Source organism: Mercenaria mercenaria, chromosome 19, assembly GCF_021730395.1.
Source record: "Mercenaria mercenaria strain notata chromosome 19, MADL_Memer_1, whole genome shotgun sequence".
NCBI lineage: Eukaryota > Metazoa > Mollusca > Bivalvia > Venerida > Veneridae > Mercenaria > Mercenaria mercenaria.
This window is the reverse complement of record NC_069379.1, coordinates 39,980,814-40,005,926: the sequence shown is the minus strand read 5'-3', so window position 1 is coordinate 40,005,926 and position 25,113 is coordinate 39,980,814. Positions and strand designations below refer to the sequence as shown.

The 25,113-nt window shown below is 37.4% G+C and overlaps 1 long non-coding RNA gene across 1 annotated transcript; it reads left to right on the top strand.

Moving 5' to 3' along the window:
• The first annotated feature begins 455 nt into the window (after positions 1 to 455).
• LOC128551255 (uncharacterized) lies at positions 456 to 20,211 on the top strand. The gene is made up of 3 exons (XR_008368743.1): positions 456 to 756; positions 18,472 to 18,552; positions 20,101 to 20,211. It is a non-coding gene; the product is annotated as an uncharacterized LOC128551255 (long non-coding RNA).
• Positions 20,212 to 25,113: the final 4,902 nt, after the last annotated feature.

Here is a 25,113-nt window from a genome sequence, read left to right as displayed (position 1 = left end):
TCTTGGTTTTGTTTAGGCCACCTTATCTCAAAAACTAATAAAGCTACAGCTTTGAAACTTTGCACACTTGTTTATCATCACTAAGGAACAATGTAGGTCAAGAACTAACTCTAGCCTGCATTTTGCCAGAACTATGTTTCATTTTGTACTAAGAAATTCCGAACTATAACTCTTTTCTATAACATATTGTCCAGCACTTGCAGACGAGCAACGGTACCCGTAGACTAGACGATACTCCTTTTTTTATTTAGTCACAGTCTCTAGAATCCAGTGTAACTGCTTGATTTATCCTTTAAACAGATAACATCACAATTTAATAGAAGCATGCATATACATATGCATACTCATTGACAGCACGAGGGTTCAACGCAATAAGGGCGTATCTACATATGATTATTATATGTAGATACGCCCTTATTGCGTTGAACCCTCGAGCATCAAATTTGATAAAAATGATCAGTGTTGATTTTCAAATTTCAACTCGAAAAAAATGGATAGCACGATCCTCTACATCACATTTTTTCTTTCCAGGAATTTTCTCAAGCCTAGAATGGATCCGGTTTTGGCAGAAGAGAGGAGAATGACAGAGAAATGCAACCGGCCAATCTTCTTCGAACTGTAGAATCTTTCGGGTATCATCTTCTGAAGAATGATCCTTACGATGTGAACTGCGCCTTTTTTCATGTAGTTGATGCCATAATTAGTGAGGATGGCAAGCACTTGGGGAATAGAATCGTACAGTATATTGAAAGAGAGGTTAGTTCTTTTGTCTAGTCCATACGCAATCAATACACATTATACTGTAATCATACTCGTTATACATACATTTTCGTACAACTAATATTTGTTCTGAAGAACTGCGGTTATTAAAATATTCATAGCTTTGAAGTGGCGATTTTAAAAAAAGTAAAGCAATCGTTATTTCAAGACGGTCAACGGTATAATTAAATTTGCGATACTTAACTCCTATTTTAAAAAGCCGTTATAAAACTTGAATTCGTAGCTTCCAGAATCAACAGGCAGCTTGATGGCCATTGGATTGACCATCTCTTACGACTATTCGAAGAATATGCGAGCTATTCTACTCACCCTGGCGTCGGCGTCACACCTTTGTTAAGTTTTTGCACGCAAGTACATACAGCTATCATTTAAAGGCATATAGCTTTGAAACTTATTTTTTCTTTTTCTAGGTCGATTACCAACCTTACTGGGTCAAGTCCATAACTCTGACATGTATTTTGAACAAATTATGCCCCCTTTTGGACTTAGAAAATTCTGGTTAAAGTTTTACATGCAAGTTACTGTCTCCAAAACTAATGCAGATATTGAATTGAAAATTCACATGTGTCTTCGGGGTTATAAAACTAGTTGATAGCAGCAAGTCCCATAACTCTCACCTTCATTTTGACCAAATTTTGCCCCCTTTTGGACTTAGAAAATTCTGGTTAAAGTTTTGAATGCAAGTATGTACAGCTAATACTAAAAGACATATAGTTTTTAAACTTATTTTTTCTTTTTTCTAGATCAATAACCAACCTCACTGGGTCAAGTACCATAACTCTGACATGTATTTTGGGCAAATTATGCCCCCTTTTGGACTTAGAAAATTCTGGTTAAAGTTTTACATGCAAATTACTATCTTCAAAACTAATACAGATATTGAATTGAAACTTCATATGTGTCTCCGTAAACTATTGTCAAAGTATTATAAAACTAGTTGATAGCATCAAAGTCACGTATTAGTCCTAGGGCTGGAAGGTGAAACCCTCCCCACCCTCCCGCGCCTCTAGGGATTTTTGTAGTCCCCATTATTTTTAAAGCCCATTGTACGTAGATCATATTTTTGAATTCTGCACTCTGGCAAGCGGGTTCTGTTATTTACGTTACCTTAACAATTATTTAATAAATAATAAAACTGAACTGCGGTGATTTATATGGTAGAAACAACCAAAATCAATAGCAAGTGGGTTTAGTAATGTAGGGATAACGCATGTTATCCCGAGGGATTCTGCAAACGTTATAACACGAAATGAACATGCCCTTACGCTATTCTAGCATTAAACGCGGAAAAATACTAATAAATGAATACATCCTACCTCAACGTCATTAAATTTCCATGAAATGCGCGGGAATGTCTGAGTTGTTTTTTACGTTGACGTCATTTTGTTTTGAATTATCCGTTTTGGGGCCGAATGACGTTTACGCTTTGCCACGGAACTCGCATATATAAAAAGGTGTTATAACAGCACGCGAGCGCGAGAATCTCTCTGTTAACACACGTTTTCTCTCCTGTTAAAACACCCCCTAAATGTGACAAGAACAGCAGTTTTATGCTAGAATATGCTGTTATCAATGTTCCTGCTTAGTTTTGTTCTCTCAATTGATCAAATCATTTTGTAATTTACGTTATCATATGTTTTATAAAAAAAACTCATCTCAATCAATTCAATAGGTTTAATTGTCAGAAAATATCAAATATGTCTAAAGTATAGTATTTTCAGATACAAATTACATTAGTATTTAAGAATTTATCGTTTAACAGTTTTAAGAACAAGTACGTTGCCATTATTATATACGTTACTAAAATTTACGATATAATATTTTCATTTCTCAGTCAATAGACTGTTTATGTAATACTTATAAGGATATTCAAACTTAGATATAGTAGTGGCAACTTGACCGCGGTGGTTGACCTTAGGCTGATAATTCATATAGATTATTTCATTGTAGAAAATAAGGGGTGCAAGGTAAGCCGGTATTGTTCAGGAGTATGGAATTAGTTTGTGCACAGTTCACTATCAAATTATATATACTTAAATTTTGATCAGTTAAAAATTCCAGTTACACTAATTTATTTTTCATTATTTAATTTCCATTTTCTCGTGCAGCTCATGTTTTTACACACTGCAGTAAATCTATATCACGAGATGAATGTTTTACTAAGGACAATAGGTTTTTGAAAAGATACTTTTGTGCGGGAAAAGTGAGAAAGGACTGGAAAAAGACCCCCCGCCCTATAAAAAGGGAGTGTTGTACTATTATGAGTGTCCGTTCATTTTGCAAACAAAGACAGCTGCAACACAGACAAAAAATAAACTTTTGAGTAATTGAATTGTCACAGGTATAAATGATGGGCGTGTTTGCCTTCATGATAACAAACATTGGAGATGGAACGCAAGTCCGATCATGTTCAATCGAGATTATTCATGCCACTGATTAAGGTCGACCGTCGTTGAAATCAAGTCTAGTGTCTCGTAATACTTGTGAAACGACAAGTAAGCAGGTACCTTGGAGATGCCACAGATCATGGGGTGACCCCATCTGATTCTCTTAATGTAGACAAACCTAACGTCGTATCAAATGTCTCACGCAATTCAGCATTGACCAAGGTCGAACGTTCGTACAAGTCTCATCGAATGTCTCATATAGTTGAAAACCTAACGTCGTATCAAATATCTCAATGGTAGCTTGGACACCTAGGTCGGACGTCGTGTCGTTCGTTGAAATCAAGTCTTGAGTCTATACTTACTTGAAAAAGCAGGTACCTTTGAGGGATGCCACAGCTTTCCATAGGGTGACCCTGATTCTCTAATTTTGACAAAACTAACGTCGTATCAATTTGTCTCAAGCATTATAGCATTGACCAAGGTCGAAACGTTCGTACAAGTGTAACTTTCAAGTTAATCTAATACTTGAAAAACGACAAGTCAGCTGGTCACTTGAGATGCACAGCTTCATGGGGTGACGTCTTCTCTAATGTAGAAAAAACGAACACGATATCAATTGTCTCAATGATAGCTTTACCACGGTCGAACGTTGGAACAAGTCACAATCAAGTGTCTCAAATAGTTGTAAACGGACAATTCAAGCACGACACAGATGTTGTTGAGTAGTTAGGATAGGAATTTTGATGAAGTTTAAAAAGAACGGACAGGCATCAAATGTCACAATGATAGCATTGAATAAGTCCTCGAACGTTCGTACAAATCACACGAAGTGTCACTAAATACTTGAAAAGAACAAAAGCTCACAAGACAGGTCGCTATTCTTACAGTCGCGAAATGAAGAAGGGTCGTACATGTTCTGTAATGTGAAAAAGACCGAACAGCATCAAGTGTCTCAATGATAGACTAGCAAGAAACAAAGGTTGGAGGTTCGTTCAAATCAAGTCATGCCTGTTCGCCCTTTTTCCTTTCCTTTTTTTTTTTACCTTTTTCCCCCCCCCTTTTTTCCCCCCTGTTTTCTTTTCTTTTCTTTTTTTCCACTTCTTTTTACAATTAGAGATCGTAAATGTATTAATCAAACTGTTCTGTCCAGATTTATAATAAACATGCAATATCAACTTCATCAAAATGCTTACTACTACTACTCAACAGCGTGTGTCGAGACAAGGGGAATCCCCTATAGTAATACGGTGTCTTTGGACCAACGTGCTTGCTTATGAGATATTGTGACAGTTAATGTGTTTTTGATCTGGTTTCAATGGAGACACTTCATTGCTGTTCGTTCTTTTTAACACTTAGAGAAGATGAACGCCCTTTTTCATTCGCGCTGTAGAAGGGCGACTTGTAGTTTCATCTTACGAGAAAAATACATGTGCTTGAACGACATGTCCGATTTGGTCAATGGTTGGTATCTTGGATTACTGTTCGTTATCTTACAATTAGGGACTCGTTATATAGTAATCAAATGTTCTGTTCCAGATTAGAAACATGCAATATCAACTTCATCAAAAATTCCTATTCATAAACACTTCTACATGGGATTATATAGACTGTCGAGGGGAATCCCTATTAGTTATTCGGTTGGTCTTTGACCAAACATGCTTGCTTGATGAGATATATGTAGACAGTACATGTGGTTTGATTCTTGTTCATGGGAACACTCATTGACTGTTCGTTCTTTTTACAATAGAGACTCGTAATGTGTAATCAAAATGTTCTGTCCGATTTATATACATGCTATTTATCAACTTTTCAAACTTCTATTCTACTACTCAACAAGGTGTATGAGGCTTTGGGGGAGGACAACTCTGGTTAAGTATTTCATGCCTGTTCGTTCTTTTTACAATTAGAGACTCGTATGTAGTAAGCAAACTGTTCTGTCCAGATTTATAAACATGCAATATCAACTCATCAAAATGCTTTCACTACTACTACTCAACAGCGTGTTAAGACTGTGTCGAGACCAAGGGGAATCCTATTAGTAAATACGGTTGATCTTTGCACCAACGTGCTGCTTGGAATGGTATATGAGAAAGAGTACATGTGTTTTGATCTTGTTCATGGAGACCACTTCATGCCTGTTCGTTCTTTTTACACATTAGAGAAGATGAAACGCCCTTTTTCATTTCGCGCTGTTAGAAGGGCGACTTGTATTTTCATCTATCGAGACACTACATGTGCTTTGACGTTTTCCGTTCTTGTGTATGGTATCATTGTTTACTGTTCGTTTTTTACAATTAGGGACTCGATATATAGTTAATCATACTGTTCTGTCCAGATTTATAAACAGGCATATCTACTTCACCAAAAATTCCTATTCATAACTACTCTACAAGGATTATTTAGGATGTGAGGGGATCCCTAGTATGTAATACGGTTGTCTTTGACCAACATGCTTGCTTGACTGAGATATTATGAGACAGTACATGTGGTTTTTGATCTTGTTCAATGGAGACACTTCATGCCTGTTCGTTATTTTACAATTAGAGACTCGTAATGTGTAATCAAATTGTTCTGTCTAGCAGATTTATAAATGCATCTATCAAAACTTCTTCAAAATTCTATTCTACTACTCACAAGGTGTATTGAGGCCATGGGGAGACAACTCTGGTTAGAATTTCATGCCTGTGCGTTCTTTTGACACTTAGAGACTCGTAATGTAGTAATCTAAACTGTATGTCCAGATTTTATATAAACTGCAATTTCAACTTCATCAAAATGCTTATTACTATATCAACCGCGTGTGTCGAGACAAGGGGGACATCCCCTATTAGTAATACGAGTCTGTCTTTGAACACGTGCTTGCTTGACTGAGATATATGAGGACAGAACATGTGTTTTGATCTTGTTCAATGGAGACACTTCATGCCTGTTCGTTCTTTTTTACACATTAGAGAAGATGAAAAACGCCATTTTTCATTTGCGCTGTAAGAAGGGCGACTTGTATTTTCATCTTACGAGACACTACATGTGGTTTGAACGAATGTCGATCTTGTTCAATGGTATCATGATTACTGTTCAGTTCTTCTTACAATTAGGGGACTCGTTATATAGTAAACAAAACAGTTCTGTCCAGATTTATAAACATGCAATATCAACTTCATCAAAATTCCAATTATAACTACTCTACAAGTATTATATAGACTGTGAGGGGAATCCCGCTATTAGTAATACGGTTGTCTTTGACCAACATGCTTGCTTGACTGAGATATATGAGACAGTACATGTGGTTTGATCTTGTTTCAAATGGAGACACTCATGCCTGTTCGTCTTTTTATTTTTTTTTTTTTCTACAATTAGAGGTCTCGTAATGTAGTTAATAAAACTGTTCTGTACAGATTTATAAACATGCCATTATCAACTTCTTCAAAATTCTTATTTCTACTACTCAACAGTTATTGAGGCAATGGGGAGACAAACTTGGTTAAGAATTTCATGCCTGTTCGTTCTTTTTACATTAGAGACTGTAATGTAGTAATCAAACTGTTTGTCCAGATTTATAAAAACATGCAATATCAACTTCATCAAACTGCTTACTACTACTACTCAACAGCGTGTGTCGAGACCAACGTCGGGAATCCCTCTATTAGTAATTACGGTTGTCTTTGACCAACGTGCTTGCTTGACTAGGATTTATGAGACAGTACATGTGTTTTGATCTTGTTCAATGGAGACAACTTCAATGCAGGTTCGTTTCTTTTTACACATTAGAGAGGATTACTGAGAATATATGAGACACTACATGTGATTTGAACGGAATGTCACAATCTTGTGCAGTTGAGAAGTTCATGCCGGTTCGTCTTTTTACATTAGAGACTCTGTAATGTATAGTAATCAAATGTTCGGTCCAGATTTATAAACATTGCACTATCAACTGCATCATAAATTCTATTCTAACTACTCAATAGCGACTGTTGAGACCAATGGGGTTAACTGTTGGTTAGAAAAGGATAGTAGAAACAGTGGGTTGACTACGTTTGAGATGTGTACAGAACATGTTGCAGGCCATTGGTCTGTTTATCAGTTAAGAACGATATCGTTTGTAGACTGCATGAGAGAGATAAATTTTACTTGACTGAGGATAAATGAGGTCACTGATTTGAACGAAACATCCGATCTCGTACACATCATCTGGTGACACTTCGTGCTAAGATGATGTGTTGCTCATTGGACTGAGATATATCAGACGCTACATGTTGCTTTGAACGAATGTTGGAATCTATCTTGTTCAACGGTTTGTCATTGAGACACTTCATGCCTGTTCGTTATTTTAACAACTAAAGAAGATAATGTGCCTTGCTTGACTATGGGGACACTACATGTAATTTGAAACGAACGTCCAATCTTGTTCAATTGTGACACTGTTGTGCTTGCTTAACTGAGAGATATGAAACACTACCTTTGATTTGAACGTCCTTGATCTGTTCCAAATTGAGTCACTTCATGCCTATCCGTTCTGTTTTACTGTTTGAGAAGATGATGTGCTTGCTTACTTGTCCTGAAGAGATAAGTTACAAGCCAGTTAGTGCTTAGGCCGTATGAAAATGTGACTGTATCAGCATCACATATCCTTAAGAAAAATAAGACCGACTGCTCACTTTAGATAAACTAACTTTCCTAGGCCATACCCAAGGACCAGGCACACAAAGAGCCGATTTCATTTTGGAGATTTATAAACATGCAATATCAGCTTCATCAAAATTCTTTTCTAGCTACTCAATAGCGACTGCACAGCATAATCGATAGGCAAAGCACGATCATCATTTGTGATAAGAATGAAGCGTTTAGACATGTCAGTATTCTCATTGATGAACTTTGCCATCAATTTATTATTGGCCTTCTCTGAAAGCAAATCGCCATAGGATAAAACATTAAATTCCTCACTGCATTTGATATTATTCAGTTGATCAGATGTGTCCATCTTTGTGTGAAATAAATGACTTTAACTTCCATAGAGAACAGTTACTCCTGTTTGAACGTAGGCATGTGAGTCTATTTGTAAAAACGGGGCTCCATACACATACCCCTTTTCTCTTAGTGTTGTCCCGTTCCGTTGTCCCGTCCCGTTGTCCGTTTTTCGGTACTCACTCTATTATTATATATATATAATATAATATAATTGTGTCTTCGAGAAGAGATAACGGACAACGGGGACGGGACAACGGGACGGGACAACTTGAGAGAGAGGAGTGAGTGTATGAAGCCCCCGTTTTGATAATTCGATAACAAAGTAGCGTTTAACAGATGTTTAGTGGCCACGTATCCCACGTTCCTAATTGGGTTGTTCGATTGATGTTCATTTTATAACTTTGTTTTATAACATTTTCTATCAAGACGGTTACACTAAGAGCATTCCTCACGTTTTCTGCGCACAACAATCAACCATGGCAAACCGGAAAGTTACTTTGGTAGAAAAAGAATACGACACCTTGCTCGTTCAGCTGAGCGAAGAGCAAAGGGAAGAACTGTCAGCTTGAAGTCTTTCCATTTGCGAGCGGAGTTTTTGGTAATGGACTCATCTTGATTACAGGGAAACAATAGGTTTACGCTTCTTAACGGAATGCTGAGTCTTCAAAACAAACAAAAACTGTCTACTCGACCCGTTTCTGTTGCTGACCGAGTCTGTTACCTGCATCATTTTTACAAAACACTGACAGAGGAAGAATCGATGATTGACATGTCAATGTTGTAAAGTTGTATGGAATGATGACAAGAGAGATGCTCAAATATCAAACGGAGAGAAGTCTTTCCGAACAGATCCGAAACAAATCACCAGTGACTAAACTGAAGATAAGGGTGCACTTGCGTGTTTCCGCGATGGAGATATCACTGCCAGTCAGCTTGTTGCCTCACAAGCGCGCTTGAAATGCTAAAATGTGATGGAATAGTAGCACAGAGAGATCGAAACTTGATTTGCCTCGCAGTCACTGCATAACCTATTATGTGGATCAAACGGGGAAGAAAATGATTAAAATATGTCGTTCAAGGCTGACGAAACCAACGAAAATGACAAGATGGAGAACAATCTCGAAGATCCTTTTACGTCTGTATGCAACACAGAACACTACATTGACGAATAGAAAGAGAAAGGTCGTCGATCATCAAGAAGAACACTATTACCTATATTCTGTTAGGCCAGGTCTATGGTAAGAGTGTCTTCATACCGACGGTGACAGAGGTTTTAAGCTTGCAGTAGTGACAGTTTGAAAAACTTCTCTGATGTGATTCCAATGCCCAATTTCTGCTCTTAGCACGACGTTTTGATCATTCGGCAAACATATCTTTGCCCAGTTGATGCAATTCACGAGTGGAGAAAATGCATCAGCATTTGCTGCGGGAACAAGAAGGACATTGGAAAGTCGTTCAGCCAGAAGACATGACGCGCAGCTTCATTATGTCTAATAGACATCTTTTCGAGTGCGTTGGACGCCACTACGTTCCAAAAACGAGATGCGCTCCAATGCCATGGTATACGCGAAAAACAGTTATTCGACCGTTTTCACATCATTCGGTTGACGTTGTACGGAAGTACCAGAAGTTTTACATGGAGCACTAGTATGTATGTCGGTGGTCTGACCAGGTTTTATGAACACGATGGAGACCGTAGGATGTTAACGATCGTCCGCTGGGAGATGCCCACCATCTATCTCAACCAATATGATGATTATTCTCGAATCAATGTTCGCCCATAACATTAAAAGGTGAAGGAAAGAAGAGAAAACTGAGGACAGTACTTAATAATCTCGCTAGATATTACATCATGGAATCAAAAGCATGTTAATTGAGTGAGTCCATAATGAAAATGGCGCGTTCTAGCTCTATGAAGACAGACTCCAATGCTTACGACAACATGGACTATGAGTTAGAAACATCGAAGAAGACAGCAGAGTGTGCCAACAGAAGAAGCTGAAGAATGTTTCAGTTTGTGCACAGTAGGACATAGAGATGGTGAATGAAAGAGAACGCAATATTAGAACGTTTTTTAAAAAAACCTAGATCGAAGTGAATTGACAGAGACAGCGATCTGAGTATGAAGAAACATCATATTGAATGTAGCCGTTCTACTGTTTTTTGTTTCAAGTTGTAATGTTCAATTGTCAATAAAACAAAGAAATCGTAAACATTTGTCTCTTTGTTGTGTAAACTTTAGAATTTAGATCCAATTAGTCTGCCAATTGGCTTTATTTCAAACTATTTGCTGAGACATTGGCATACTTCTCCAGCAAAACGTAAAGACAAACGACACATGCATGCATGTTTGGTCTGACTTTCAAAACGGGGCTCCATACATATACCCTTCTCTCTTAGTGTTGTCCCGTCCCGTTGTCCCGTCCCGTTGTCCCGTTTTTCGATACTACACTCTACCTTATTATATATATATTATAGAATATAGTTGTGTCTCGAGAAACGGGACAATGGGACGGGACAACGGGACGGGACAACACTAAGAGAGAGGGGTGTGTGTATGAGACCCCGTTTCTAAAAATAGATCCTACATTGAAACAGTAGTATATCTTCAACTGCGCGTGTACTTCTAAAGCAAAACGTAAAGACAAACGGCACATGCATACATGTTTGGTCTGACTTTCAAAACGGGGCTCCATACATACACCCTTCTCTCTTAGTGTTGTCCCGTCCCGTTGTCCCGTCCCGTTGTCCCGTTTTTCGATACTACACTCTACCTTATTATATATATATATTATAGAATATAGTTGTGTCTCGAGAAACGGGACAATGGGACGGGACAACGGGACGGGACAACACTAAGAGAGAGGGGTGTGTGTATGAGACCCCGTTTCTAAAAATAGATCCTACATTGAAACAGTAGTATATCTTCAACTGCGCGTGTACTTCTAAAGCAAAACGTAAAGACAAACGGCACATGCATACATGTTTGGTCTGACTTTCAAAACGGGGCTCCATACATATACCCTTCTCTCTTAGTGTTGTCCCGTCCCGTTGTCCCGTCCCGTTGTCCCGTTTTTTGATACTACACTCTACCTTATTATATATATATAATAGAATAAAGTTGTGTCTCGAGAAACGGGACAACGGGACGGGACAACACTAAGAGAGAGGGGTGTGTGTATGAGACCCCGTTTCTGAAAATAGATCCTACATTGAAACAGTAGTATATCTTCAACTGCGCGTGTACTTCTCAATCAAAACGTAAAGACATGCATGCATGTTTGGTCTGTTCTTGAAAAGTAATGAACACACGCACCGTTAATGCATCAGTAAAAGATAAAAACATTCTTTAATTTCTTATTAGTCTCAAGAGATACACTCTCATCATTTAAAATCACTGCCTAGTACTGACAGCTTCATGAATGCTTTGCACTATAGCACTTACATATTTTTCATTGACACTATTGCAAATGGTCTCGTTTCTCTCCATTGTCGTTTTCCGTTCATTCGAAAGATACTGCAGGGAGATACATTTCCTCCCTAATTATTAACATCTAAAGTTACGTTACTTCGAAAGTAACGCCGCAAAATAGTCATCGATCATGGGACCAAACAGTAAAAAAGTTCACGTTTGAATACACCAAAATGAGTTTTAAATAAAATGTGAACTGAGATGAATGATTTTTCTATGACAATAGGTTGTTGAAAAGATATTTTTGTGCGGGAAAAGATGAGAAATGGACTGGAAAAAGACCCCCCGCCCTATAAAATGGGGGTGTACTATTATGAGTGTCCGTTCATTTTGCAAACAAAGACAGCTGCAACACAGACAAAAAATAACTTTTGAGTAAATTGAATTGTCACAGGTATAAAAGATGCGTGTTGCCTTCATTGATAACAAACATGGACTATGGAACGCAACGTCCGATCATGTTCAATCGAGATTATTCATGCACTGAATAAGGTCGAACGTTCGTTGAAATCAAGTCTAGTGTCTCTAATACTTGAGAAACGACAAGTCAAGCAGGTCACCCTTGAGATGCCACAGCTTCATGGGGTGACCCTGATTCTCTAATGTAGACAAAACCTAACGTCGTATCAAATGTCTCAAGCATATAGCATTGACCAAGGTCGAACGTTCGTACAAGTCTCATCGAATGTCTCATATAGTTGAAAACCTAACGTCGTATCAAATATCTCAATGGTAGCTTTGACACCTAGGTCGGACGTCGTGTCGTTCGTTGAAATCTAGTCTAGAGTCTCTACTTACTTGAAAAAGCAGGTCATCCTTGACTTGCCACAGCTTCATAGGATGACCCTGATTCTCTTATGTATGAAAAACTTAACGTCGTATCAAAAGTCTCAAGCATATAGCATTGACCAAGGTCGAACGTTCGTACAAGTCACATCAAGTGTATCTAATACTTGAAAAACGACAAGTCAAGCAGGTCACCCTTGAGATGCCACAGCTTCATGGGGTGACTTCTTCTCTAATGTAGAAAAAACGAACACGTATCAATTGTCTCAATGATAGCTTTGACCAAGGTCGAACGTTGGTACAAGTCACATCAAGTGTCTCAAATAGTTGTAAACGACAAGTCAAGCAACGACACAGATGTTGTTGAGTAGTTAAGAATAGGAATTTTGATGAAGTTAAAAAGAACGGACAGGCATCAAATGTCTCAATGATAGCATTGACTAAGTCCGAACGTTCGTACAAATCACACCAAGTGTCACTAATACTTGAAAAGAACAAGTCAAGCAGGTCGCTCTTCTTACAGCGCGAAATGAAAAAGGGCGTACATGTTCTGTAATGTGAAAAAGACCGAACAGGCATCAAGTGTCTCAATGATAGCATAGCAATGAACAAGGTTGGACGTTCGTTCAAATCAAGTCATGCCTGTTCGTTCTTTTTACAATTAGAGACTCGTAATGTAGTAATCAAAATGTTCTGTCCAGATTTATGAACATGCAATATCAACTTCATCAAAATGCTTACTACTACTACTCAACAGCGTGTGTCGAGACCAAGGGGAATCCCCTATTAGTAATACGGTTGTCTTTGACCAACGTGCTTGCTTGACTGAGATATATGAGACAGTACATGTGTTTTGATCTTGTTCAATGGAGACACTTCATGCCTGTTCGTTCTTTTTACACATTAGAGAAGATGAACGCCCTTTTTCATTTCGCGCTGTAAGAAGGGCGACTTGTATTTTCATCTATACGAGAAACTACATGTGCTTTGAACGAATGTCCGATCTTGTTCAATGGTATCATTGATTACTGTTCGTTCTTCTTACAATTAGGGACTCGTTATATAGTAATCAAAACTGTTCTGTCCAGATTTATAAACATGCAATATCAACTTCATCAAAATTTCCTATTCATAACTACTCTACAAGGATTATATAGACTGTGAGGGGAATCCCCTATTAGTATAGGTTGTCTTTGACCAACATGCTTGCTTGACTGAGATATATGAGACAGTACATGTGGTTTGCTCTTGTTGCAATGGCGACACTTCATGCCTGTTCGGTTTTTCTTTTTACAATTAGAGACTCGTAATGTAGTAATCAACTGTTCTGTCCAGTGATTTATAAAAATGCATTATCAACTTCTTCAAAATTCTATTCTACTACTCAACAAGGTGTATTGAGGCAATGGGGAGACAACTCTGGTTAAGAATTTCATGCCTGTTCGTTCTTTTTACAATTAGAGGACTCGTAATGTAGTAATCAAACTGTTCTGTAACAGATTTATAAACCATGCAATATCCAACTTCATCAAAAATGCTTACTCCTACTACTCAACAGCGTGTGTCGAGACCAAGGGGACTCCCTTTAGTTCTACGGTTGTCCTTAGACCAACGTGCTTGCTTGACTGAGATATATGAGACAGTTACAGTGTTTTGATCTTGATCAATGGAGACACTCATGACTGTTCGTTCTTGTTAACATTAGAGAAGATGGAACGCCCTTTTTCATTTCGCGCTGGTAAGAAGGCTGGACTTTGTATTTTCATCTATACGAGACACTACATGTGCTTTGAACGAATGTCGATCTTTGTTCAATGGTTTATCATTGATTACTGGTCGTTCTTATTCAATTAGGGACTCGTTATATAGTAATCAAACTGTTCTGTCCAGTTTATATAAACATGCAATATCACTTCATCAAAATTCCTATTCTTAACTACCTCTAAAGGATTATTAGACTGTGAGGGGAATCCCTATTAGTAAATTCCGGTTTTCTTTGACCAACATGCTTGCTTGACTGAGAATATGAGACAGTAAATGTGTTTGATCTTGTTCATTGGAGACACTTCAGCCTGTTCGTTCCTTTTTACATTAGAGACCGTAATGTAGTAATTCAAACTGTTCTGTCCAGTTTATAAACATGCATTATCAACTTCTTCAAAATTCTATTTTCTACTACTCACCAAGGTGATATGAGGGCAATGGGGAGACAACTCTGGTTAGAATTTCATGGCCTGTTCGTTCTTTTTAAGAATTAGAGACTCGTAAATTAGTAATCAAACTGTTCTGTCCAGATTTATTAAAACATGCAATATCCAACTTCTCAAAATGCTTACTACTACTACTCAACAGCGATGTGTCGAGACCAAGGGGAATCCCCTATTTGTAATACGGTTGGTCTTTGACCAACGAGCTGTGCTTGACTGAGTTATATGAGGACAGTACATGTGATTGATCTTGTTTCCAATGGCGACACTTCATGCTGTTCGTTCTTTTTACACATTTGAGAAGATTATGAGATATATATGAGGACTCTTACAGTGATTTGAACGAATGTCAATCTTGTTGCAGTTGAGGACAGTTCATGCCTGTTTGCTCTTTTTACAATAGGACTCGTAATGTAGTAATCAAAACTGTTCTGTCCAGATTTATAAATCATGCACTATCAACATCATCAAAATTCTATTCTAACTACTCAATAGCGACTGTTTGAGACAATGGGGCTATAACAGTTGGTTAGAAGATAGTAGACAGTGTGTTTGACCTACGTTTGAGATGTGTACATGACTGTTGCAGGGCCATTGGACAGTTTATCAGTTAAGACGATATCGGGTTTGTAGACTGCATGAGAGAGATATGCTTTCGACTGAGATAAATGATTCACTGATTGAACGAACATCGATCTCGTCAAATTGAGACACTTCGTGCTTAAGATGTTGTGCTTGCTTGATTTGGATCTATCAGACGCTCCATGTGCTTTGAACGAATGTTGGATCTATCTTGCTTCAACGGTGTCATTGAGACACTTCATGCCTGTTGTTATTTTAACAACTAAAGAAGATAATGTGCTTGCTTGACTATGGGACACTACATGTAATTTGAACGAACGTCCAATCTTGTTCAATTGTGACACTGTTGTGCTTGCTTAACCTGAGTATATGAAACACTACCTTTGATTTGGAACGATCTTGATCCCTTGTTCAAAATGAGTCAATTCATGCCTATCCGTTTCTTTTTTACAGTTAGAGAAGATGATGTGCTTGCTTTACTTGTCATTAACGAGATATGATACAAGCCAGCTTAGTGCTTAGCCGTATGAAATTGTGACTGCTCTGATCACATATCCTTAAGAAAAAATAAGCCGACTTATCACTTTAGATAAACAACTTCTCCTAGGCCATACCCAAGGACCAGGCACACAAAGAGCCGATTTCATTTTGGACGATAAATGTACGTAAAATTTGAATTTATGAATGCAAAAAGATGAAGCGTACACACCTTTTCAATAATAGGTTGTGCCTCATTATGTATTATAATACAAAGGTCAACCATCGGGGTCAAGTTGCGTCTACTATCAAGCGAGTATGGATTCAGTGTTGTTATATTTTCTGGTCCTTTGGGATCATGGAGGCCATTCAACATATGTAATAGAGTTCCGCTTAAGCTGGTGCTAGGGGGCGTGAGAGGTGCTGCACATTTCATTACCTCTCATGAAGAGACTCAATCAAACCGAGTCTGCTATTATTATCCTTGGTTGCATTATTTGCTTCCAAAGGATCTTTTTACAGATTTTAATAATATTATCTTATCAAGTTCAAACGAGTTTGATATAAAAATGCATATAGCACGTCAATGACATTGTAACCTACGTTACGATACATTACTAAATGTGTATTTTAGTAACTGAAAATAAATTCACATAAATCAAAATTGATAAACAATTAAAATGCGGGTTTCAGTCACCTAAGTAGCTTATGTGAATTTGTTAATATATCTCCGACAATAAATAAATTTTGATTTGATTTGATTTGTTTTGGTTTGAGCTGTGCGGTGCAATGACCTGGCCGTAAAAACATGTTTGACATAATCCTATACAATTCACTCACCCTTTGTGAGTTAATCAACACGTTTTTCCCAGGGCACTGTTTGTGCTCAGTTCACTTTGCACGTGAATTTCATGAGCACGTATTGTTAATGTTAGAGTTAGCGTGGGTTTCAGCGGGACACAGAAAAATGGTATGCATTTTTTTCTTTCTCTTCTTTCTTTTCTATTTTCTTTCTATTTCTGTCGTTCTTTCTGTTTTCTAAGTTCTTCAGTTAATCGGATAGTTTATTTTGTGTTGTACCCATTTTTGCCTGCGATTATCATTCAATCTGCTGTAAACACAAGAAACTAATGTATTTTACTGAGAGTCAAAGCAAATCTGTTCTGAAGATATTTTTATACGCACATTCTTTCTGTAAGGAGACAGATGTCATAATTATGCGAAACTGGAAACATATGATGGAATTATTGTAAGTGCATTATACCGATACCTGATTTGAACGGTTGCTATAGAAACAATCAAATTGTGCATTGTGCAAGGGTTTTTAATGGGAACATATTTGAGCAGTGCTATAAGAAAACCAGCATAGTGGCTTTGCGACCAGCATGGATCCAGACCAGCCTGCGCATCCGCGTAGTCTGGTCAGGATCCATGCTGTTCGCTTTCAGAACCTATATCAATTAGAGAAACAGTTAGCGAACAGCATAGATCCTAACCAGACTGCGCGGATGCGCAGACTGGTCTTGATCCATGCTGGTCGCAAAGCCACTATGTTGTTTTACTCATGTCGCGGCTCATTTAAATATCGCATCAAAATATATATTACACCATATTTATGTTGTTGGCTACAGTAGGCAAGTGACCCTAAATTAATTCATTTTAGGGTCAACTATTAAAGTTAGACTTCTACAGATGAAATAGTTAAGCCCGAAAAACTTTGTTGGACGTAAAGTTTTACACAAATTATGAGTCTGTTGTCAAAGTATCATAAAAGTGATATTGCCAGTGTTTTAAACTTGCCTTGATAGCTTTGATTGCAGGTTAGTGAGACATTTATGTTTTTATACGCCCGTTTGAAAAACGGAACGTATTATGGGAACGCCTGGCGGGCGGGCGTGCGGCGTCCACAGACTTTGTCCGGAGCATATCTTCTACATGCATGGAGGGATTTTGATAAAACTTGGCACAGTTGTTTACCATCATGAGACGGAGTGTCATGCGCAAGAACCAGGTCCCTAGCTCTAAGGTCAAGGTCACACTTAGAGGTCAAAGGATATAAAAATGAAAACCTTGTCCGGTGCATTTCTTCTTCATGCATAGAGGGATTTTGATATATCTTGGCACAAATGTTCACCACCATGAGATGGAGTGTCATGCGTAAAAACCAGGTCCCTAGGTCTAAGGTCAAGGTCACACTTAGAGGCCAAAGGTCAGATACAAGAATGACTTTGTCCGAAGCATTTCTTCTTCATGTATGGAGGGATTTTGATGTAACTTGGCACAAATATACACCATCATGAGACGAAGTGCCATGCGCAGTTCCCTTCTTTAGAATTACTTCCCTTTGTTGTTACTATAAATAGCTTATATTGTAACTTTTTCATTACTAGTCGTAGGGAAAAGTCGAGACCACTTTTCTGTAGTACAACATGCATGCTACATCCAATTTTGAGGTGTATTTTGACCAATCTCTACCTGGTAAAGATTTTTATGTGGACGTACAACTTCCCTTAGTTGTTACTATAAATAACTTATATTGCAACTTTTTTTATAATTGACCGTAGGGAAAAACCAAGACCACTTTTCTGTGGTACAACATAGATGTTACTTTCCAATTTTAGGTGTATTTTAAGGTATCTCTACCTGGTAAGGAGTTTTTTATGGACTTAGAAAAACAAAAGACTTACAGTGATTACTAAACAGCCGCAAAATTAAAATTCCATTTGCAAATACAGGTGCTAGAGTAAAGAAATTTGCTGTGACGGGCGTATATTGTGACATTCCTGCACTCTTGTTACTTTTTTCAATTTTCCAGGTTGCCATGATGATATAGATGGAAGACAATTCATACAGTACATTGACAGAGGCGTTTTTAAATTTGGAGCATGAAGGGCATGTATGTTTTCTTTTTCCTTTTTGTCTGAAATGTCTGAAGGTAACACGACGATATATATTTATTTCTGTTTTATGTCAAATGTCATGATGACATTGGAAATGTACATCTACATCTACATAATGATAGAACTGGATGGTTCACGTGCAGTTACCTCTCTGTAGTAATGTTCATGAATCGTCTCCATTGACTTTGAGTCATTGTCTCATTGTTCCTTCTCATGAGAAGGAACACTTACGGTAAACATGTCACACTTGACTGAGCAGGTAATAGATACAAGGGTATCATCAAAGGCATCCGAATTCCAGTAGGCGCCGCCATTTTGTACTCATGCATATTCATTACAAATAGCCTCTTTGCCAGTGTGTTTTACGCATCTTTAAGTCAATCTTTAGTGAAATAAAAACTATGTAATAAACAGACCTACAAAAAACAATAATTAAGTTAAAACTCCTAAATCTAACATGTCATATTGTAGAATCGAGATTAACTAAATGAATATTCATCATCTAAAAATAGACTCACGCCCAAAAATATCGTCTGCTATTATTCTTCTCGGTTGCACTCTTTGCTGCTTCCAGAGGTTCCGTTTACGATTTTATTTCATACCAACTTTATTATTTTGATATTTTAAGTATAACCATCAAAACACACTGTACTAATAAAGTTATTCGAGATTTTTTACTTGTCTGTGAATGCTATTGCACGATACGTACCGTCACCGGATTACAACATTTCAATTACTTCCCTTGTTTTTATCTAGAACTGTATAATGCATTTCTTCACTTTACTGAGATATAAATATTTCGAACTTTGTAATTTCATGCCTTTTGATTAATTGTTTTGTAATTTTCAGGTTGTGAACTTTTTGTACGCACATTTTTCAAATTTGTTGGTGCCGACTTATATAAAAGCCCTTCTCCTGGTTTTGTCGTTCGTGAGCTTATGTAAGTATCCATTCATGCAATGCAAATACTGGCACATGACAGAACTTTTCTTCCACTCTGTTGCTAATTAAAAATAGGCAAACATACGACCAAATTCTGATCTGTGCCACTAGGACAGCTGTCGACATTGGTTCCAAAAATTTTGACAGAGTGATGTTATTTATTAGATCTATTTATTGTCCGCTGTTAAAATTTAGGTAGGATCGCTCATCTAAAGGTGTTTGTTTATTATTTTAAGTTAAATAAAGGTTTGTGCGAAATATTACTGCTCATGAACAGACTCAATCAAACCGAGTCTGCAATTTTCACTGTTTGCATTGTTCTCGGTGCTTCCGAGGGATCTACTTTTCAGATTATATTTATAATAAATAGATAAGAATACGCGTAAACTAGCAAAACACATAGTTCAAAATTATTTTATTAAAATATAATTAAAGATCCCTTAAAAAGAATATTTAATATGCGCTAGAAGGAACCTTTTGGTAAGCTAAATCTTGTACAAGTGATGTTGCCATGGAAATAGTTTTTGATCCTTTGACAGCTTAAATGACAAATGAGGTAATTACGTTTATCAAAATCATGCTTTTTATCTCTTGCATTTTAGGTTGGTTCTCAGTCGCAACGATTAAAACCGAAACATTGCAACGATCAAAACCATACAAAGATACATACAGATTGTTGATGGACGTGTTTTCAGATTTGGAGCATATTGGGTGTGTATGTTATCTTTTCATTTTTGTCACGAATATGTAAAGGCAATACTAGTAGTTTGTGCTCTCACACACGTCTGAATACGTTTTAGCTGGACGTTCTGAAGAAAACTGAGAACTACTCTACTCACCCGGGCGTCGGCGTAATTCCTTTGGTAAAAATTTTATGTGCAAGATAATATCTCGGTAGCAGTTGAAGGTACTGAAACTTTACACAAAGCTTCCCAGTCATCATACCTACTGATATAACTATGTTAGATAACTCTTTATTTTAAATTATACAATTGTGACCCGTTTTCTATTTAGAATTTCGATTAACGTGTGTAATTAACTACCAGTCTGTTACCTCAGTAACAACTACCTTTATGCATTAAATAGAATTTCACACAATGTTTCACCGTCATAAAACTACTGCAATAACTAAATTGGATAATTCTTGGTTGAATTTAATACAAAATATGACCGTTTTTAGCTCACCTGTCACGATGTAACAGTTGAGCTATTGTGGCCGCTTGATGTCCGTAGTCCGTCGTGCGTAGTACGTCGTCCGTCAACAATTTAAAAAAAAAATCTTCTTCTTGAAAAACACTGGGCAGAATTACACTAAACTTCACAGGAATGATCCTTGGGTAGCTCCCTTTCAAAATTGTTCAAATAATTGAATTCCATGCAGAACTCTGGTTACCATGGCAACCGAAAGGAGAAACTTTAAAAATTCTTGTCCAAAACTACAGGGCCCAGGGCTTTGATATCTGGTGTGTAACATCATCTAGTGGTCTTCTACCAAAAGTGTTCAAATTATCCCCCTAGGGTAAAATATGACCCCGCCCCAGGGGGGTCACATGGTTTATATAGACTTATATAGGGAAAACTTTGAAAATCTTCTTGTACAAAACCACAAGGCCTAGGGCTTTGATATTTGGTATGTAGCATCATCTAGTGGTCCTCTACTAAGATTGTTCAAAGTATTTCCTAGGGGTAAATATAGCCCCGCCCCGGGAGTCATAAGTTTTACATAAACTTATATAGGAAAAAAAGTTTAAAAATCTTCTTGTCTGAAACCACAACACTTAGACCTTTGATATTTGGTTTGCAGCATTGTCTTATGATCCTCAGCCAAAATTGTTCAAATTGTAACCCTTGGGTGAAAAGAGGCCCTGGGGTCCCAAGTTTTATATAGACTTGTGTAGGAAAAAGCTTTAAAAATCTTCTTGTCTGAAACCATACAACCTAGGTTTTAAATATTTGGTGTGATGCATTGTCAAGTAGTCCTCTACCGAAATTTTTCAAATTATGCCCCTGGGGTTAAAAGAGGCCCCGCCCTGGGGTCACGTAGTTAATATGTGTTATATAGAAAAATACTTAAATATTATCTGATCCTTTTCCAGGACTGTTTGATTATAATTACCTGATGACCCCAAGTATATGATGTCACTTGACTGTGATCTTGACCTACTGACCTATTTTCTTGTTTTTTTTAAGATACAGCCTTGAATTTTTGATGACATACACTGTTTTGCACACAAATCATAAAACTGAATTTCATTGACTATGAATGTGACCTACTGACTTTCTTAATGTTTTGTCATCAGTTTGTCATTTGAAACATGTAGCTTATATTACTCATGTGAGCGATCCAGGGTCATCATGACCCTCTTGTTTATTTATAACACTGGGATAAAGTTTGCAGCTGTATCTCAGTAACATCTGTATGTAATGAACTGAAACTTCATACAATGCTTCTCAGTCATAAATCTATTGCTGTAACCAAGTTAGATTACTCTTGCATGATTTTATATCAAAACATCACCCTTTTGACTTAGAAAATTCGATGAAGTTTTTCATTGCAACTTATAATCACTATTTCGGTAACAAATACATGTTCTGGATTGAAACTCCATGATTCCCAGTCTTAAAACCTACTCGAATTGCCAAGTTAGATAACTCTTTGTTGAACTGAGTTTAAATTATGGCCCGTTTTCGACCTAGAAGGTTTCGCGTATTGAAACTGCACACAAGGCATCTTCATAAAAAAATACAAGGTTAAAGAGCTCTTGGATGACATCAATTCAAATTATGTACTTTATTTCTCTTGCCGAATAAATGCCCTTGTTTTGACTTTAGTTGCCGAATAGTCCTGTACGCTGTCTTATGGACAGCTTTTATTTACATTCATTTTGAAGCTTGGCTGAAATATCGTTCACTGATTTTCAGTCATTTGTCTCATGCAAGTGATGTTTCAGTTAAAACTTGTTTTGCAAAACAGTTTTATTGCCAAATGAGACATTTACGTTGAACAAAATCATTTGAGCTAGCGCCATGAGAAAACCAACATAGTGGCTTTGCGACCAATACGAATACAGACAAAAACTGCGCGTCTGCGCAGTCTGGTGAGGATCCATGCTGTTCGCTAACAGTTTCTTTAATTACAATAGGCTTTGAAAGCGAACAGCATGGATCCTGACCAGACTGCGCGGATGCACACATGCTGGTCACAAACGTATTATGTTGGTTTTATCATGGCACGGCTCATGTTTTCATGCATTTTAGGTCGTGCTTTAGTGTTCAACGGCGAAGACCAAGACCATGCATCATGGACGATGGTGGACGAAGGTACTGACAGGTCTGGACTATAAATTTCGTGTATGTTTTCAAATTTTCTTCGTCTGGAATTTCTGAAGGTCCCACCAGAAAAATGTTGTTTCAGTTCTTAAAAATGCCGTCCTGTGTCTTAAACACTCAACAGGGTTTCCATTGAAACATACAACTACATCTAGGCAATAAATAAATGAATGACCAACAGTTATACAGCTTATTTTAAGCGTATAAAGTTTGTATGTTTTCTTTTTAGCTCAAGCCGAATGTGTATCTATACATTCCACCTCAATAGGGTAACCATGGAGATGTACCTCTACAGATTGGCAATGGAATAATGGATGACCGACGTTTAGATATATATGGGGTGTATATGTTTATTTTTTTTTTCATTCTTTGTGACAACGCTTTGATTGATTTATTTCTCGTTTTACACAAAAAAAGTCATGCTTTTCTGTATCTATATACACAACAGGGTTACCATGGAAACTTGTATTTACATCTAGGCAATGGTAGAATGGATGACGGACGTTCAGATGTGCAAAGTTGTACAGCAAATTTTGGAGCATATAGGGTGTGTAGGTTTACTTTTCATTTCTTGGAGCAACACTTTTATTTCAATACTTTGATATATTTGTTTCTGTTTTTACACCTGCATTTCTGTATCTATATACACAACAGGGTTACCATGGAAACTTAATCTATAATACAGCCATTGATATAAATGGATGACCGACGTTCACGTCTGCAATCAGCAGTGAGAGAAATTCTGCTAACGAACATAGCTTCAAGACCTGTAAATGAATTCAGGTAAGAATTGAATTTAAACAGGAATATGGGTAATAGGTGCCTCTACCCAGATGTTTTCAAGATGTAATGATATGTGTTCGGTGTTTGATGTATCGTCAGAAATTCTTTTACAGTGATTATTTCGTTATGTTTGTGGTGGTGTTTTTTTTTTGGTGGTTCTTAAGTGTTTGTGGCGGTGTTTGTGGTTGTATTTGTGGCGGTGTTTAAGGGTTTGTGGTGGTGTTTCGTGACGGTGTTTTAGTGTTTGTGGTGGTATAAGTGTTTATGGTGGTATTTTGAGGTGGTGTTTTTGGTGTTTTTGGCGGTTTTTATGGTTGTATTTGTGGCGGTGTTTTAGTGTTTGTGTGTTTGAGGTGGTATTTTGAGGTGGTATTTTGGTGTTTTTGGCGGTTTTTATGGTTGTATTTGTGGCGGTGTTTGTGGTGGTGTTTGTGGCGGTGTCTTCAGTGTGGTTTTTTTTTCAGTTGTAAACGATGTGGTTTGAGCTGTTATGTCAAAAAGGAATTTAATTGGTGCGGATTGTTTCTCGACTCGGGTTCTTCGTCTTTTGTTTCGCAGTATGATTTAACTATTTATTCATGTACACAGTTATACGAACAAGTTAACCAATGCGGTGTGTTTTAATATTTTTTTGTCCATCAATTTTAGATAGCTGCAGAGACAACCATGAAATATGCAGACGACAGATATATAAGGTGCAGACGACATCTTTGTAAGGGCACACAACTGTTGTGTTTTATGTCTTTTTTTATTCTTTTAGTTTTGCATTTTATCTACTAGAATGATGGAGTACTTGGGGAAAAAGTCTCAGCAGGATACAGAGATGCAGGCCAAACAAAATGCACATTGCTTTTTGTCATGAACAGGTTTATGCTTGCTACTTCTGTTACTATTGTTGCATGCTTTTCTCTACAGATTTTTACAAACTGGTGGCTGATGTTGAATACAAGCACATGTGAAGCTATAATGTTGTAGATATTGCAATGGTTATTTGGATGTGCAACTATGGTGCTTGATGTTGACAAACACGTGCACGGATGTCATGTTGTAGATTTCACAGGGGTTAAGCGGATGGTGCAGTTTGGCCCTTTTTCTAGGGCACAATGGTGTGTGTACTTTTTCTGTACAATTAGTGTATTTCTTTGGTTAGTTTTATATCAGAGTGCAGTTTTCAACCAACTTATCACTATGCACACTCATTTTCGTTTTATAATTTTTCTATAATTTTGTTATGTTCAAGCCCGCATTATCTAAATTCTTTTTATTGCAAACCTATCAATTGTTAAATAACGACTAGCAGTATTCAATTAGCAGCGCATGACTTTGAACTTAACTTTTAGAAAGCTAAGGTCAACTTTTCTTCCAGCCAGAGTGACTGAAGAGCTTAGGGAATATAGTTTCTGGTTTTGGTGATTGTAAAGCTTGGAGTATTTGATGAGAAACTCGAACTATCCGACGAAAAGCAGTTTCCTGGATCATACATGTAAGGACATATAATCTAT